This window comes from Caretta caretta, chromosome 10 (assembly GCF_965140235.1).
Source record: "Caretta caretta isolate rCarCar2 chromosome 10, rCarCar1.hap1, whole genome shotgun sequence".
Classification (NCBI taxonomy): Eukaryota; Metazoa; Chordata; order Testudines; family Cheloniidae; genus Caretta; species Caretta caretta.
Genome location: NC_134215.1, coordinates 18,679,776 through 18,696,770, shown reverse-complemented (window position 1 = coordinate 18,696,770; position 16,995 = coordinate 18,679,776). Strand labels below are relative to the sequence as shown.

Here is a 16,995-nt window from a genome sequence, read left to right as displayed (position 1 = left end):
TACTTGAGGACACATATTGAAAGCTCATATATGGAGTGATCACTTTGTGAAAAGTGTTTGCCTATGGGTGATATGGTGTTTTTGTCTTTTATCATTTTTTTCTGTGCATTCATTTGAGAGCATAGTGATTGTCTGGTTTCACCCACATAGTTGTTATTGGGGCTTTTGATGCACTGGATGAGGTACACCACGTGTTGTGATAAGCATGTGTAAGATCTACGAATCTTGAAAGGTGTATTGTGGGGGCATATTGATCATCATAACAGTGGAGATAAGTCTGCAGGCTTTGCATCAGTTGTTCTGGTGCCATTTTGAGTTGGTGTGTCCTGGTGTGTGGGGGCCTTGCTTCCCTTGATGAGCTTGGTACAGTTGGGCATTGTTGGAAGGCCAGAAAAAAGTGTTCAGGAAAGATTTCTTTCTTGGTGTGGTCCCCATCAAATATGCATTCTAAGTGTTTGATGAATCCCCGTATGGGTATCATGCAACAAATATTGTCTTCTAACATTTTTCCATCCCTCATTCCTTTTTATTTAAATTTATTTTTACCTTAGCATTAAATATATTATATTTATTTAGGAACCTGAGACTTATGACTGTGGAGCCATTTCAGTTGCATCTTAATTTATTAACATTGGTGAGTGTGTCTAGAGTTAGTTGCTCTATTGTGTCATCATAGGAAGTTTTTTTGTTGATTAGTCTCCTAACCCTATTATGTCTGCAGAGCCATTATTTCACTCTGCCAAACACTGTTGTAATAAAGCAAAACCTTCTCATTTTTTCATTTTCAGTTCACATTGTGGGACTGCATATCTGATTAGTTTCTTCTAAGCTCTCATATTCCATTTGTTGTATAGCTCAGTCAAAGAAAAAAGATGTATTCTGGATTTAAGAGTTGCTTTCTAGGATGTGGTAATGTAAATAGAAATTGGAGGAACTTTCTTCCTTTAGATTATCATTTGAAATGAACAGCAATTCCAGGGAGTCCTCAAGTTATGATATTTCTTCTCCCTATTATAACCTGTGCAGATTATTTTTGCTAAGAGCTCCATTTTCAATCAGACTTGCACATAGATTTCTTTTTGTCCTGATTCTTGTTGCTTAAGTTGCACTTTCAGCTCAAGACAGTTTCTATATAGATTTGCTTTATTAGTAATTGCAAATTCAAAGACATACAGCTCACTGTAACAGGAAGCTCAAAGCCCCTGCAACAAAGAACTTCCTGTTTTTCCAAGTGTTCAGCTGATCTTGGAGCAGAGTTCCAGATCAAAAGAGACGGCGAGGTGGAAATACAGAGCTCTGGCATTTTAACTAGCTTTGGGAAGCATGCACTCACTGCCCTCAATAAAAAAAGGTGGCTGCACTTACTACCACCACTTTGGAGACAAAAAGAGGTGTCCCCAATACATCCCAATAACTTATTAGAAATTTTATGTTTTGCCGTATGACATCTTATACTGGTAGAAAAAATGTGTTTAGATCAGGCCTTAGTAATACACAGCAGTCACAACCATTAAATCCTTGTGAGAAAACTGTTTATTCTGAATTTCATAACATATCTATATTTTGGGGGGGGGGTTAAAATTTTAGTGCGATTATCATTTCGTCTGCACTTTCCAACTCCTCAGATGTGCGTCGGAGTGTTTATTCCAATTCAGTCTGTTTATTCAGGCTGAGAGTTGGTTCATAAGGTGAATTGTTCATGAATTAATCTAGTTTTTGTTTCTAATGTGTTCAGATTTTGTAAACGTTCCCCAAAGAGCGTGGAAGAATAATTTTCAGACGAAGGGCCATTCACAGGCACTAATTCACCATTCACTAATTGTGCTGGGCCCTGAATCTGCAATGAGCTCCCTGTGAGGGCCTTGAAAGTCGTGTCTTGCTCTGGACATGACTTGTGATTATACATGTTTTGATCTCACTGTAAGGCAGGTGGGATGGCGCATAGGGCTAAGAACAAGAGACTCCTGAGTTTTTATCCTGGTACAGATATTGATTTGCCGTGCGATCTTAACTGAGCCTTTCCATGGCTGAGCTCTCTATCCGGGGAACCTGGATAACAACACTTACCAATGTTGGTCACCATTAACATCTTTACAATTGACATTTAGAAGTGATTAATGTTACCATGATATTCACTATATGCTGCAAATACCAGGTTAACTTTAATTAGGCCTATGATATTTTAATGGCAATTATTGTGCATTAGGAAGTGTGTGCAAAGCATGAGTGGTTGCTTCATGCTTTAAAACATTGGGCCAGATTGTCTCCTCTGGGCAAAGTGTGCTTGGCACAACACCAGAGGGGGCAGTGGGACAAAGATGCCATTATGCCAACTTTATACTTCCCAAACCCTAGGGCCACCGGGTAGTGGGCCAGTCTCTGGAACAAAGTAGAGTAACCTGAAATCTGCTCTATTTTACATCTAGCTTCCCACAACTATAATGACTTGTTTCAGCAGAAGGTGATTGTGTGCATAACATAAGAATGGCCTACTGGGTCAGACCAAAGGTCCATCTAGCCCAGTATCCGATAGTGGCCAGTGCCAGGTGCCCCAGAGGGAATGAACAGAACAGGTAATCATCAAGTGATCCATCCTCTGTCACTCATTCCCAGCTTCTGGCAAACAGAGGCTAGGGACACCATTCCTGTGTATCCTGGCTAATAGTGTAGACTCAGGAGCACACTAGCCATACCCCCTTTTCTCCTGGGAATGCCCCTTATGCCAGGGGCTGAGAACAGAGGGGGTGCAAAAGCCAACAGGCCAAAAAATCATATAGAGCAAGCAAATATATAACATCACATACTCAGCTGAGTTCTATTGTCCTTGTTCCCTGAGTGGCATCATAATTGAATTACATAATTATTTGTAAAAGTTTGATGTAATTATTATCTAATCTTATTAGATAAGCCCCTCTAAGGTATCCTTATGGTGAGTTACACGATCAAGGGTTATTTTCATTGTCAATGTCAGTGCTAAGAATAGTAATTAAGAAACAAAAAAGGAAAATGTAAACCCCCAACATACTTGACACAGTGTTGTGTAGTACAATGTCCATGCATTAGAAATATAATATGGTGGCTAATTTTCATGCCCAGTAGAACATTGCTAATTCAGATGTTGTTAAGGTAGGTGCCCTATAATTTGCATACATAAATTCACTTTTCTCCTTACTCCTCTTCAAAGATTTAAAAGCAGAGCTCTGTGTTGAGATCTCAGATCACTGAGCCTTCATCACATTCACAGACCATAGCTCACAACATTTACTAGTTGGAACATAAATAATTAAAATTGATCTACATTTATAAAACAAAACAACCAACCCACCATTGTGTGCTGCATCAGCCTTTCTTTTCAGTATGTTTGCTTACTCACTAATTCACAGTATTCATTGACTCACTCAGCTTCTCTGATAAACCTTGCATGTTGCCATATAGATTTTCATTCATTTGTATAGTACTTTAAAACAAGCGATATTAGGACACACACAAGTGCACATGTACACACTGCAAGGTGTGAAAGAATAGCAAGGTACAAACTAAGGCCAGGTCTACACTACAGATATAGCAGTATAACTATGGCGCATGGGGTGTGAAAATCCACACCGAACCCCGAGTACGGACTGTGCTTCGCTGTCAGAGAGCTTCTCCTGTTGACATAGCTACTGCCTCTTGTGGAGCTGGGCTAACCATGCCAACAGGAAGGAGAAACTCTCACTTAAGTGAAGCTGCTCCTACACCAATGGGATACAGCAGTGCAGCTGCCCCAATGTGGCGCTTTTTGTAGACCTGCCCTAAGATTCATTTCTAGGCGCAGCAGTTATCATAGCACTTTATTCTGAGGTTGCCAGTTAGCCATCAAAGGGGGAAGCTTTTCGTTGTTGTTCTTCCATGCAAATTAGGACACGACTGAACAAGGCTTTTCTTTCGGGATTCTCCCTAGAGTTCTCCAAGGGGGGGGAAAGAGGGCAAAACACAGCTGTCCCCTCTTCTGTTAAAAACAAAAGGGGAGGGGGGTGTTTCCTCCTCCCTGCCCCCCAGAGCTCCCCCTCCTCCTTGATTGACCCAGTGAGATTTCTTCTCCTGCTTCAGTCCACTTTAACCACTGGAGCCATCTGGGTCTGGAATATATTTGCTCCCTCTCCATCTCTTTTCACTTTAACGTTGCTGAAATTTTCTTCACATTTCTGCACTCCTAGGAACAAAGATAATTTCCCTGTGTGTGTGGCAATAGAAGACTGGGAACATGAGTAGGGGGTTCAGCCTTCAGGAGTCAAGGGTCATGGGGATCAGACGATGGTCCGGGCCATCTATGCTAAAGCATTCTGCTTCTGCAGGGCTTCCTGATTCCAAACTCCAGGCCACATCACCCATCCTGGGCTCTGCCAGCAGCTGCCCATGCAACCCCTTAAAGAGTGCAGCAAGCTCCACAACTTATCTCTGTATTCACGTCCAACTGGATTCCCTACTAGTTTACCACAGGGGGAAGACTACCTGAGCAGTCTTTCCTATCCTTCTGTGCTTCCCTTCACAGCCACAGCTCTGCCCTCTCTTCACCTATGACTCCACAACCCCATGGACTGTGCTCCTGAAGCAGCACTTCCATATGGAGAAAAGCGAGATCTATGCATGGAGGACTTCCTCTGAAGCTTAGGGTTAAACATACCCATATCATGCAGATAGCCCTAAAATAATGCTGCCTCACACTCTGTGTCCCAGTTACTGAGGGTGGATAACAGAGCTGGTCAAAAAATGAAAAACTAATTTAATTTTTAACCAGTCCGAATTTTGACATTGTATTTTATTATTATTATTATTTCAAAGTGTTCCATTTTACTTTTCTTTAAATTATGGAATAAGTTATTGAAACAGTTATTTAATTTTTTCATTTACGGAAACATTTTGCCCAGCTCCATTGAACCTTTCACTCCCTTTCCAGTGCCCATGACTTGCACCTGGACTGTTGGATGAAACAAAGATTTGGAGGAGACAATATCACTGATGTTGATCATCTCAGTACCAACAAAATCATGGCTGCACAGTGGGCAATTCCCTTCTCCTCACTGGACTATGGTGCCCTTCTGTTTGTGAAGCTGTGGCTCACGATGATGATAAAATGCTTTGCCCATTACCTGGTGTCAAGGTTCCTTCCCCACTCTGAACTCTAGGGTACAGATGTGGGGACCTGCATGAAAACCTCCTCAGCTTACTTTTACCAGCTCAGGTTAAAACTTCCCCAAGATACAAACTATTTTACCCTTTGCCCTTGGACTTCCACTGCCACCACCAAACTTTATCTGGGTTCCTGAAAAAACGTAGTTTGGAAACGTCTTTCCCCCCAAAATCCTCCCAACCCTTGCACCCCACTTCCTGGGGAAGGTTTGGTAAAAATCCTCACCAATTTGCATAGGTGACCACAGACCCAAACCCTTGGATCTTAGAACAATGAAAAAGCATTCAGTTTCCTTACAAGAAGACTTTTAATAGAAGTAAAAAAGAATCACCTCTGTAAAATCAGGATGGTGAATACCTTACAGGGTAATTAGATTCAAAACATAGAGCATCCCTCTAGGCAAAACCTTAAGTTACAAAAAAGACACACAGACAGGAATAGTCATTCTATTCAGCACAGCTATTTTCTCAGCCATTTAAAGAAATCATAATCTAACACATACCTAGCTAGATTACTTACTAAGTTCTAAGACTCCATTCCTGTTCTGTCCCCGGCAAAAGCATCACCCAGACAGACACAGACCCTTTGTTTCTCTCCCTCCTCCCAGCTTTTGAAAGTATCTTGTCTCCTCATTGGTCATTTTGGTCAGGTGCCAGCGAGGTTACCTTTAGCTTCTTAACCCTTTACAGGTGAGAGGATTTTTCAGGGGTTTACCCTTCCCTTTATATTTATGACACCTGGGTTGGATCATTACTTAGATATTAATTGCTTTGTTTGTTTGTTCTTTTCAGCACATTTCCTGTTTTATGCTGGTTTCTACTGATGCCCCTTTTTTCCCAGGCACCAGTTGTTAGGGAAGACAACGAGCAAAGCAATCCGTATGGCCACAGGGTTTAATGCAATGCCTGTTTTATGAGATAATAGTAATGTTCTGAAATACTACCATCTTGTGGCACTCGAGAGCCACGCACTACCAGATTCCCCCCCAACTTGGGGATTTTAAGATGCAAGTAATTGGTTCAGCCCATTTAATGCAACAGTAAAACTCACTTCACATCCAAACATCCCCAGAGTGCAGGAGTCTCTGAGGTTTTTTTCCATTTCACCTCTGAAATAGGGCAGACATAAAGTTTCTCTGTTAGGTTTCCATCACTAAGCGTTGCTAGAAGTCAGGTCACAGTTGGGCCTTTGTTTGCAATAGTGAGATGCCTGAGGCCGCAAGTCCCGAATAAAGTCCTGAATCACTGCTTTAAAAAAATTGTTCTGACTGACCCCTCTCATTAAGCTTCGAGTATATACCTGCCAGCCATAGGCTATGGCTGGAATCTAGTGTCCCAGTCATTTCCTGGAAGCCAGTATCCTGAAACCCGTTCAACAGAAAATAATGGCTCCTCTGACTGCTCTCGCTCTCTCTCCTCCCCATCCACCCCAACCCCAAATGACCTTTCTGGTTTTGACCGACCCAGCCAAAGCCCTGCTAGCACAACATTTCTACGTTTCTCAGCCTGTAACAGCCTCCCAACCTGAGCAGTGAAAAAACAATCAGGCTACAGAAAGTGGGGCTCCAAGGTTACACCTGTGAAAACAACCTGTGTCCTGCAGAGACCGATATTCTCTTTAAGATTGAACCACCACATCTGGACATACCCATCATGTTATTCAGCACTGTGCAGAAAACAGTACAGCCACCAACATGGGAAGTAGAGCTGGGTGGATAAGAGAATTTCTGTCCCACAAGGAATTTCAAGATTTTGAATTTGATTTCATCTCAAAGTCAAAAATCTTGGAATTTTTCTGAGAATGAAAGCATCTAAATTTTTTTTCAATAAGGTCAATTCATTTTATTTTCACTTTATTGCTTTGACTTTTATATATTTTAATATAATATACAAGTTTAAATGATAAAATTTTGAAATAAACCATATTGCAATGGAACATTTCAATAATTTCTTCTGAAAATTCCAACAAAATAAATAAATTCCCATGAAACGTTTCAATTGCTTCCATTCAGTGTTTTTTGACAGAAAACCATTCACTTTCAACCAAATCTAATCAGAAGTACTGCTTCATTAACTCCCATGATCAGTCGAAGATTAAAAACGTCCATGTTAGACATGAACTCAAACCTGGATCTGAATGTATGTAGAGATTTTTAAAGGAGTTTAAAAGAGTCAATGAGGGGGGTAGGCTCCTATTTCCTTAAACCCTTTTCACCATCCCAGCCCTGGTAGTGATTGGCCCATATCCCTCTAAATTGCCAAACCATCCCCATGGATCCAAACATTCCCAAACTTTGAGGGAGTTTCAATGCAGTTTGAACTTTCTGCCTCGGGCCCCCGTTTGCTAATAATCCAGTAGCATTGTTTTCTAGCTAATGTTTTTATTTGTTTTTTGAGGGGGTTATTAGGTTCTTTTAAAAGGTCCAGTTTTGGACTCTGAACTGTGACCAAAAGTTCTGAGGTATTTATAATATAGAAGTTGGCTATTGTTTTAGAAAGCAAGTGCTGTGAACAGATGCTATATCACTCTGACTCCAGCATGTCCCAGCTGGGGAGGGTAGACCTGGCAGATGTGGCCCATCATTACCTAGGGAGGTGGTGGAATCTCCTTCCTTCAAGGTTTTTCAGGTCAGGCTTGACAAAGCCCTGGCTGGGATGATTTAGTTGGGGATTGGTCCTGCTTTGAGCAGGGGGTTGGACTAGATGACCTCCTAAGGTCCCTTCCAACCCGGATATTCTGTGATTCTATGATTTCTAAACTGCCACCATTTAACAGTGGTGGAAAATATTACTGCTAATTAAGAATAGGCGGCTGCACAGCGTTTGGCTGATATTCAGTGTTACATAGTTGTATTAATTAAAGACAGTGGTGGTATTGGGGCCATTGCTACAGTGCAGACACCTGGGATTTGAGCATTTAGTTAAGCAAGATCATTTGTTCAACTGCGGTTGCTAAATCTAGCTTTGACTAGTGTCTTTGGGTTATCTCCCATTAGCATGGACAGGGAAGTCATATTACCTTTTGGGGGGTCCTTTGGAGGCTCAGCCTTTCCACACATTACAAAAAACAGCAGTGATCCAGAAAATCAAGAACAAATACAAAAGACAGGATGCTGCACTATTTTGCTAGAGATTCATCTTCTCATTCTTCCAAAGTCATGTAATACAGGCAGATAGTGCTGGCCATATGGAAACATGGTGTTACAAAGAGAAATTCTGCAATAATATCAGTTGAGAAAAATGTTAGCTACTACCCAGCATATGATTTAGCAGCTGCCTTTGACTGGGACAGCTGCTCAAGAGATTCTTGAAACGTACAGCACTAGTGTGCAGAATCAAGGTTAACGTTTTGCACAGGAGGAATGCAGCTTTTGATAAACACCAGTTCTGACAGACAAGCCAATTGGAACTGGAGTTTGTAGGTTTGGTTTACAATGAGACTTGGAGCCATATAAAGAAAAACACAAGCTATGAGTATGGCATTTTGCAAGATGACTGGAGATTGGTTTATTGAAAAATAAAGAAACAGCAAGCTCAGACAATTATTTAGGGAGCCTGACCTGACACTTGATATATACCTAGTTAATGCCAAAGCAGGAGAATTCAAAGAGATGTATATCTCATGCATGGAAAATAAATCAAGAGGATTCCAGCACGGCCACAATGACTGTTATTTAGCATGACGGTACTAGAGATAAAGGACTCAGTGGAAGAAGAGAGCCTAAACGTGGATAATATGCTCCCGTTGTGGACAAACAGTAAAGCAAAACATATATGCAATTACAGCAGGAAGAAGATGGAGCAAGTGAGGCAGACTAAGTCAAGTCTTTAGGCATTAAGGTATAAAAGGAGGTGGTCAACGAAGACAATGAGGACAAGTAACTGAGATGATTATGCAGAGGGGAAATAGGAGTCCTTGCACGATCATATATTTATCAGACTGGCATGACACAAATGCATATTGTGAATGAGCGAGCACCAGTGCAATGTTAATTGATTTGGGATCTAACGGTAAAGTAACACTCAGCTCATAAATCTGAGGGAAATTAGAAAGGTCAGATGGTAGAGACAGAAAAAACAAATCTATGCCTTATACTGCAGGTATACTGCATTTAGCCTTTCACAGATAGAGAGATGTCACATAAAGAGCAAATTAAAAGTATGTTAGAATAACAGGGAGAATGTATTGGATTAATTAGGAAATGACCTAGCATTGCTGTGGTGGACTATTACAGCCACAACATGTCTCCCATTCGTGGAGTGCCCCTTTTATACTTTTGAATATATCAGGCACCACCTAATGTTCCACTGATTTCGCTGCAAAAGCTGTCGAGCTAACAGAGTGCAGGAAACAGCAGCGTAAGCTTTAAAAATGAGACATGAGAAAAGAACTGATCAACAACACCTGTGGGCCTTCTCCTGATCTAATCACTTAATGAAACTAATAAACCCTCAGCCCCAGGGAAATGCACAGAGCAATTAAAACAAAACACCACACAACAAATAAACGCTATAGAATGATGGGCCAGATCACCAGTGGCTGTAACTCCACTGAGTTGAAGCATTTGGCCCTATGTTGTGATGACAAGCTCTATCTTGCACATCTTACTACTCAAAAAATATGGGAAAGTGGTCGTTGAAAGGGCGTATCCTGATTAGAGTACGTTTCATGACCACTATTTGTAATGGGTAGGAAATGGTGTGCCTGAGATGTTGACTAAACATAAACTGACCTAACAACATTTGCACTGTGCCAGAACACAAAGTGGTACCAAAGAACGGAGGGGTTACTTAAAATGAGCACAGTCACTCCAAGACTCATAAAAGCAGAGTAAGGATTGCGTGGGAAAAGACTGTGATAAAAAGATTACCAGGGATGTCAGAAAACAATCTCTTTATGTCCAAATAGCTAAATTAAAGGTTAAACCCGCAAAACTAAAGCCAGTTGAGCCCATGAGCTGCCCAAAAGTTTAGCCATATAGCAATGTTTGTGGCTTATTCCTCACAAGGGAATGCTACCTCTGATAGATTTTTATATTAATTTGACAAACGCAGAAGCCACCGGTAGATACCACTAAGATAGTAGCATACATACATTTCCTGTTGTCCTTGCTGCCAGAATTCATCTACATCAGGGATGTTCCATTTCCAATTTAAACATGCAGAGGGAGGGACATGCAGAATGGAAGGGGCATTAAGGCTATAACTTGAATGAAGGGGCAAATTGGGGCAAAGAAAGAAGGTGGTATAATCTCATCTCATTGTGCAGGGATTGACACACCGGCTTCCCATTAACACTAAAAGGCAGTTGCATCCATAGCCCCATGCATGCATCCCCCAGAGGTATTTGTGAATATATTCTACACCGCTATTTCAAAGTCACTGAAATAGAAAGCTGGAGTATATTTTCCCTTCATGATGCACTGCCGCATACATCACTGTACCATGGGAATACCTGCAGCTGAACATTTATTGGGAGAAAATCTATTCACAAAGTCCCCTGTCTCAGTAATGTCAATTATATGTCTATCATGTCTTTCCTATCGAAGGCATCCAAAGCACTCTACAATTATATATTCCCAGCACAACTGAAATGCAGCCACCTCTGGGATGGAGGGCAGCAAGCAACAAGATCAAAGGACCTACACAACATTGAGGAGAAAGTGTATTTTGATGAAAACACCAATGGGCAAATCCCCTATCTTATACCATGAAAGCTTTAATGTTCATTTAGAAGAGCCAGGCTAGAACCCATGCGGCAGATCCTAAGCTGATATAAATTATGGCTCCAGCAACTTCAATGAATTGCAGCTCTTTCTCCTGGTTCCTGGGCCAGCATCCTGAACCTTGCTGTCCCATACACACACAGTATTTTCTACCTTGGAAGGCAAGAGGGCTGATTCAAGCTTATATCTTCTAGGGATCAAATGAGTAACACTCATATAATCAACCTCTGGACCTGGTGACCCAAAGGATCAGGTGCACGGTTTGGAGTTAAGCAGAATCAGAAAATATTTGAAGCCCCAAACCAGGAATAGGTTTCATAGGCTAGTGATGGGCCAACACTGCAAAATTCAGATCCACAACATTGAAATGCAAAATTGGGGAGGGGGAGTGTCCAAATCCTTTAGTGTGTGTAAGCATCTCTATTATAGCACTGAATATGTGTAATAGAGAGGTAGAATGTAAGGGTGGGGCAAGGTGGGTGGGAATTACACACAGAGCGACAAAGGGGGCAGTGGCGGGAGGGACCTGGCTGGAGATAGCAATTGTGAGGCCGTAGCTAGAAATAAACCACCTGTCGACCAGCAGAGTCATACGGAAACAGCCACAGGGGGCTCCTTATGTCCAGTGAGTCTAGAGCTTCTCAGACTACCCGGCTTGGTGTGCCCACGAGGCCAGAGTACCTGCAGAGGGCACTGTCACGTCAATTTGTGCAAGTTTTTTTTGTTTGACAGATGTATTGTGAGGCTGCAGGGACTACTCACCGCTACACCTGCAAACTAGCGAGCGATTTAAACTGTGAAAGAGGAGCTGAACTGAATGGGAAAGGAAACTTTTATTGAAAGTGACAGCTTATTTTGTCACCGCCTTTGCTGGTCCTTTAGAATGAGCAGTCTGCAGATGGAAAATACAATACTGAGGGAGTAACCAAGAGCCATGCAGATTCCCCTCCTGATCCATACACTCACAACCACCAGCAGCAATATGCACAAGGCGCTTTGAAGTGTAGCCTTGTCAAGGTTCCTCCCCCACTCTGAACTCTAGGGTACATGAAAACCTCCTAAGCTTACTTTTATCAGCTTAGGTTAAAACTTCCCCAAGGTACAAATTAATTTTACCCTTTGCCCTTGGAATATCCACTGCCACCACCAAACTCTAACTGGGTTTACTGGGAAACGTAGTTTGGACACGTGTTTCCCCCCAAAATCCTCCCAACCCTTGCACCCCACTTCCTGCGAAAGGTTTGGTAAAAATCCTCACCAATTAGCATAGGTGACCACAGACCCAAACCCTTGGATCTGAGAACAATGAAAAAGTATTCAGTTTTCTTACAAGAAGACTTTTAATAGAAATAGAAGTAAATAGAAGTAAAGGAATCACCTCTGTAAAATCAGGATGATAGATACCTTACAGGGTAATTAGATTCAAAACATAGAGGATCCCTCTAGGCAAAACCTTAAGTTACAAAAAAGACACAAAGACCGGAATAGTCATTCTATTCAGCACAGTTCTTTTCTCAGCCATTTAAAGAAATCATAATCTAACACATACCTAGCTAGATTACTTACTAAAAGTTCTAAGACTCCATTTCTGTGCTATCCCCAGCAAAAGCAGCATACCGACAGACCCTTTGTTTCTCTCCCTCCTCCCAGCTTTTGAAAGTATCTTGTCTCCTCATTGGTCATTTTGGTCAGGTGCCAGTGAGGTTACCTTTAGCTTCTTAACCCTTTACAGGTGAGAGGATTTTTCCTCTGGCCAGGAAGGATTTTAAAGGGGTTTACCCTTCCCTTTATATTTATGACAAGCCTACAGAGACTTTTTGTTTTTATTTTCAGTAAAAGTACTGGGATTGACAACTCTGGAGACCAAAGTCCTCAGTATGCCCACAATACAGGTACATGTTGCCTCAGCCATGCCTAGGAGTAAAAAGGGAGTTTGGTATTCACGCCATCTCAGCCCTTGGCATCTCTGATAACACTAAGCAAGGGGGTGGCATTGTGATAAAGCATGAACTATTCACAGTCAACTCAATTTTAAGGACTTATTGAGCCAGCTGTACCACCAGCGGGCTTACTTTTGAGTACTGGGAGACGTAAAGTATTGCCTGACCATTAGCACTGCTGAATCATAGGACAGGAAGGGTCCTTGAGGAGTCATCTAGTCCAGTCCCCTGCACTCAAGGCCGGACTAAGTATTATCTAGACCATCCCTGATGGGTGTTTGTCTAACCTAAAAATCTCTAATGATGGAAATTCCACAACCTCCCTAGTGCTAACTATCCTGACATTAAGGAAGTTTTTCCTAACGTCCAACCTAAACTGAGCTTGCTGCAATTTCACCCCATTGCTTCTGGTCCTATCCTCAGAGGTTAAAAGAACAATTTTTCTCCCTCCTTCTTGTAACAATCTTTTACATACTTGAAAACTGTTACCAGTCCCGCTTCAGTCTTCTCTTCTCCAGACTAAACAACTCCAATTTTTTCAATCTTCTCTCATAGGTCTTGTTTTCTAGACCTTCAATCATTTTTGTTGCTTTACTCTGGACTTTCTCCAATTTGTCCACATCTTTCCTGAAATGTGGTGCCCAGAATTGAACACCATACTTCAGTTGAGGCATAATTAGCATGGAGTAGAGCGGAAGAATTACTTCTTGCGTCTTGCTTACAACACTCCTGCTAATACAGCCCAGAATGATGTTTGCTTTTTTTGCAACAGTGCTACACTGTTGATTCACATTTAGCATGTGATCCACTATGGCCTCCCATATCCATTTCCTCAGTACTTTTTCCTAGGCAGTCATTTCCCATTTTGTATGTGTGCAACTGACTGTGCCTTCCTAAATGGAGTACTTTGCATGTGTCCTTATTGAATTTCATCCTATTTACGTCAGACCATTTCTCCACTTTGTCCAGATCATTTTGAATTTTAATCCTATCCTCCAAAACATTTATAACCCCTCCCAGCTTGGTATTGTATGCAAACGTTATAAGACTACTCTGTATGCCTTTATTTAAATCATTGATAAAAATATTGAACAGAACTAGACCCAGAACTGATCCCTGCAGGACCTCACTTGATATGCCCTTCCAACATGACTGTGAACCACTGATGACAACTCTTTGGGAATGGCTTTCCAACCAGTTACGCACCCACCTTACAGTAGCTCCATCTAGGTTATATTTCCCTAGTTGGTTCATGAGAAGGACAGGCAAGACTGTATCAAAAGCCTTACTAAAGTCAAGATATTCCACGTCTACCGCTTCTCCCCCATCCACAAGGCTTTTTACCCTGCCAAAGAAAGCTACTAGGTTGGTTTGACATGATTTGTTCCTGACAAATCCATCCTGACTGTTACTTATCACCTTATTATCTTCTAAGTGTCTGCAAATTGATTGCTTAATTATTTGCTCTATTATCTTTCCAGGTACTGAAGTTAAACTGACTGGTCTGTAATTCTCCAGGCTGTCCTTCTTCCCCTTTTTATAGATTGCCACTATGTTCACCCTTTATCATTCCTCTTCTGGAACTTCTTCTGGAAACCAGCCTAAACTCCAGGTATATACTGGAGCTTGAAAACACCCTGGTACTTTAGAGGCCATCTGTATGTACACTGTGCATAGTAGACCATGCTTTTGAGTAAAAAAAATTACTCCTCTTTTTTCATTGCCAAAGAGGTAAGGATTTAATTTTCACTTCTCTCAAATCTTATCACCTTTCTTGAAAGCTCCAGGCTTGCACGTCAATGGCATTAATAATGCTACTGGGGATTTTTAGTAGAAATCTCTGGGAGGCAGGAAAAAAACCTTTCCCATCAGGTCAGCCGAGTGGCCCAGTGTTTAGTTAATGCTCTGGACTCTGTGACATAAGAAACCTGTGTTCAATTAGCCACTCTGGTCTGTTGTAACCCAGGCTGGCAAGAGTTAAGGAGACAGTGGAAGCAACCTGCAAAGCCCCTGGTATGGTGGGAAGGAGTCTTGACTCACTCCACAGTGACCCCTCTGATTGGTCTAACAGGCTACAGAGTGAATCTTAGCCAGCCTCTCTTGATCGGGGGAGGATTATGGTGATACAGGAAGCCAAGTGGTGTGAACCAGTGGGATAGGATATCAGCAAACACTCCAAAGCCCCCATCATTCCCCTCAAAAAACTTTCCTCCATCTTGGACCCTATATTGGACATTTTAAATCTAGTCTTCACTGGTGTACCTGAAACTCAGACCAGCTGCACTTTCTTTAGCATAATTACAAAGCAGATGAGGTTCATGAAAAGCCTCAGTTCCTGCTACTAGTTAAAATGGTTTGTGTAGATGCGATATTTTATGTTCCTCACTAGAAGCAGGCAGGTTGTAAATACGATTGTTGTTCATCAGAAGAAACCCATCATCTTTCAGAGAGCTGATTAAAAGAATCTAAAACTTTGATTGCATAATTCATGAACTTTTAACTGAGGTCCAACGGAAGAGTTGATCTCAACTAAATGTAAGCTCAGATGGCATTTCTACTTCATAACAGAGCTCTGATAGAAAAGAAAGGAAAAAGGTCATCCAGCCATATTAGAGAGCCTTAAGAAACTGCTCTTCTGAGGGCTATTGACTCATCTGTCTGTTTCAAATGCTGTGTTTAGGAAATAAAGAGAGTTGATGCCTCTTTGGGTACAAATATTAGAAAGGGGGGTGTTATTTTATTTATATTAAGTAGTATTTTGTAATTTTTTAAAAATCTAGGTCAGAATCTGCCTTTAAACACCCAAAATTACAATCACCTTTTCATTGCACAAAGTAAAATTAAACCAACAGAAAAATGCTTGCCTTGGACAAGAACTAGCTGTGTATGTTCCTTTGCACACACAAGATAACAAGACCCCTGGTCCAACGAGCTTACAGTTTAAATTACGCAATAAAAAGGGGAAGTGAGAGGAGGTGATGTAGCAAATGAGTCTTAAAATACATGTGCTGCTGAGCACACATCTTGTTAATTTCAGCTTTTCTTTATTGTAAATTACTAATTGCTGGGAGTTTAAAGTCAGGCAGTCAAGCAGTAGACAACACAGATGAGATTAGCAGTGGAAGGCTAGCCATAATAAGCAACTTTTATTGAGGGATTTGCTTAGCAGCCTCATGCTTCTCAGTCAAGTCTCTCAATAAAAGGGCTGCTCCAGGCAAAGTGGAGCAGCATGAAAAGCTATAGATTTTTCAAAGCTATAGTAGATCAAGCTATTGTTTTCTCCTAGAGATATTAATGAGGTAACCAGCCCCAGCACAGCTGTGGTGAGTCAGAAACAAGAAAAGAAAATACCTCTTTGGGAGTCAGTGGTAATTGTATTTACCTATAAACGACCAGGACTAAGCCCAGGTAACTACATCTGGAAGCTCCTCTCCTCGGTTTTTTCATTAACAATGGGCGATGCAGAAGCAGGCAGTTTTGTTAAAGGCAAAGACCTTTATTAAACATATTGGCAGGCCAGTGTTGCAAGCTGAGACTGCTGTTTATCTCCAAGCCACACCCAAGAGCAACTCTAAGGGCATGTTTACATGTATAGCACTGCAGCGGAGCAGCTGTACCCACGTCGCTGCTCCGGTGCAGTGCGTCGGGTGAAAACGCTCTGTGGGGACAGGAGAGAGCTCTTCTGTTGGCATAGTTAAAACCACCTCTGCGAAAAGCAGAAGCTTTGTCGGCAGGAGAAGCTCTCCCATCAACGTAGCTCTGTGCACATGAGCGCGCACATATGTCAGTGTAACTTATGTCGCTCAGGGAGCTGTTTATTCACATCCCAGAGTGATCTAAACTATGCTGACATAAGCTATGTCTACACTACAGCTTAAGTCTTTCATTTCTGAATCTCTAGTCTAACACCAGTACATATCCCTCCTGAAACCTGGTCCTATTTTCTGCAGTTCCACTTCTCCCACGACATTCAGCATCTCTTGGTGATCTCCATCCATCATTGCCCCCCTGCTTCACACCTTTCTGCCTATTTGTTGCAAGCACCATTCCCCATACCATTCCTGAGAAGTAACTCCCAAACCTTTAAAATGTTCTTTAATCACCAGGCAGAAAGTCTGATGAGCAAAGCTAGGCAGTCTCTCCACTGTGATGATGAACAC

General features: G+C 41.7%; 1 long non-coding RNA gene across 1 annotated transcript in view; it reads right to left on the bottom strand.

Moving 5' to 3' along the window:
* Window positions 1-16,315, bottom strand: part of LOC142073460 (uncharacterized) — a 60,005-nt gene extending 43,690 nt beyond the window's left edge. Inside the window, exon 1 of the long non-coding RNA XR_012670363.1 lies at window positions 16,218-16,315. This is a non-coding gene — a long non-coding RNA (uncharacterized LOC142073460). The remainder of the gene's footprint in view (window positions 1-16,217) is intronic.
* Between the last annotated feature and the right edge of the window lie 680 nt (window positions 16,316-16,995).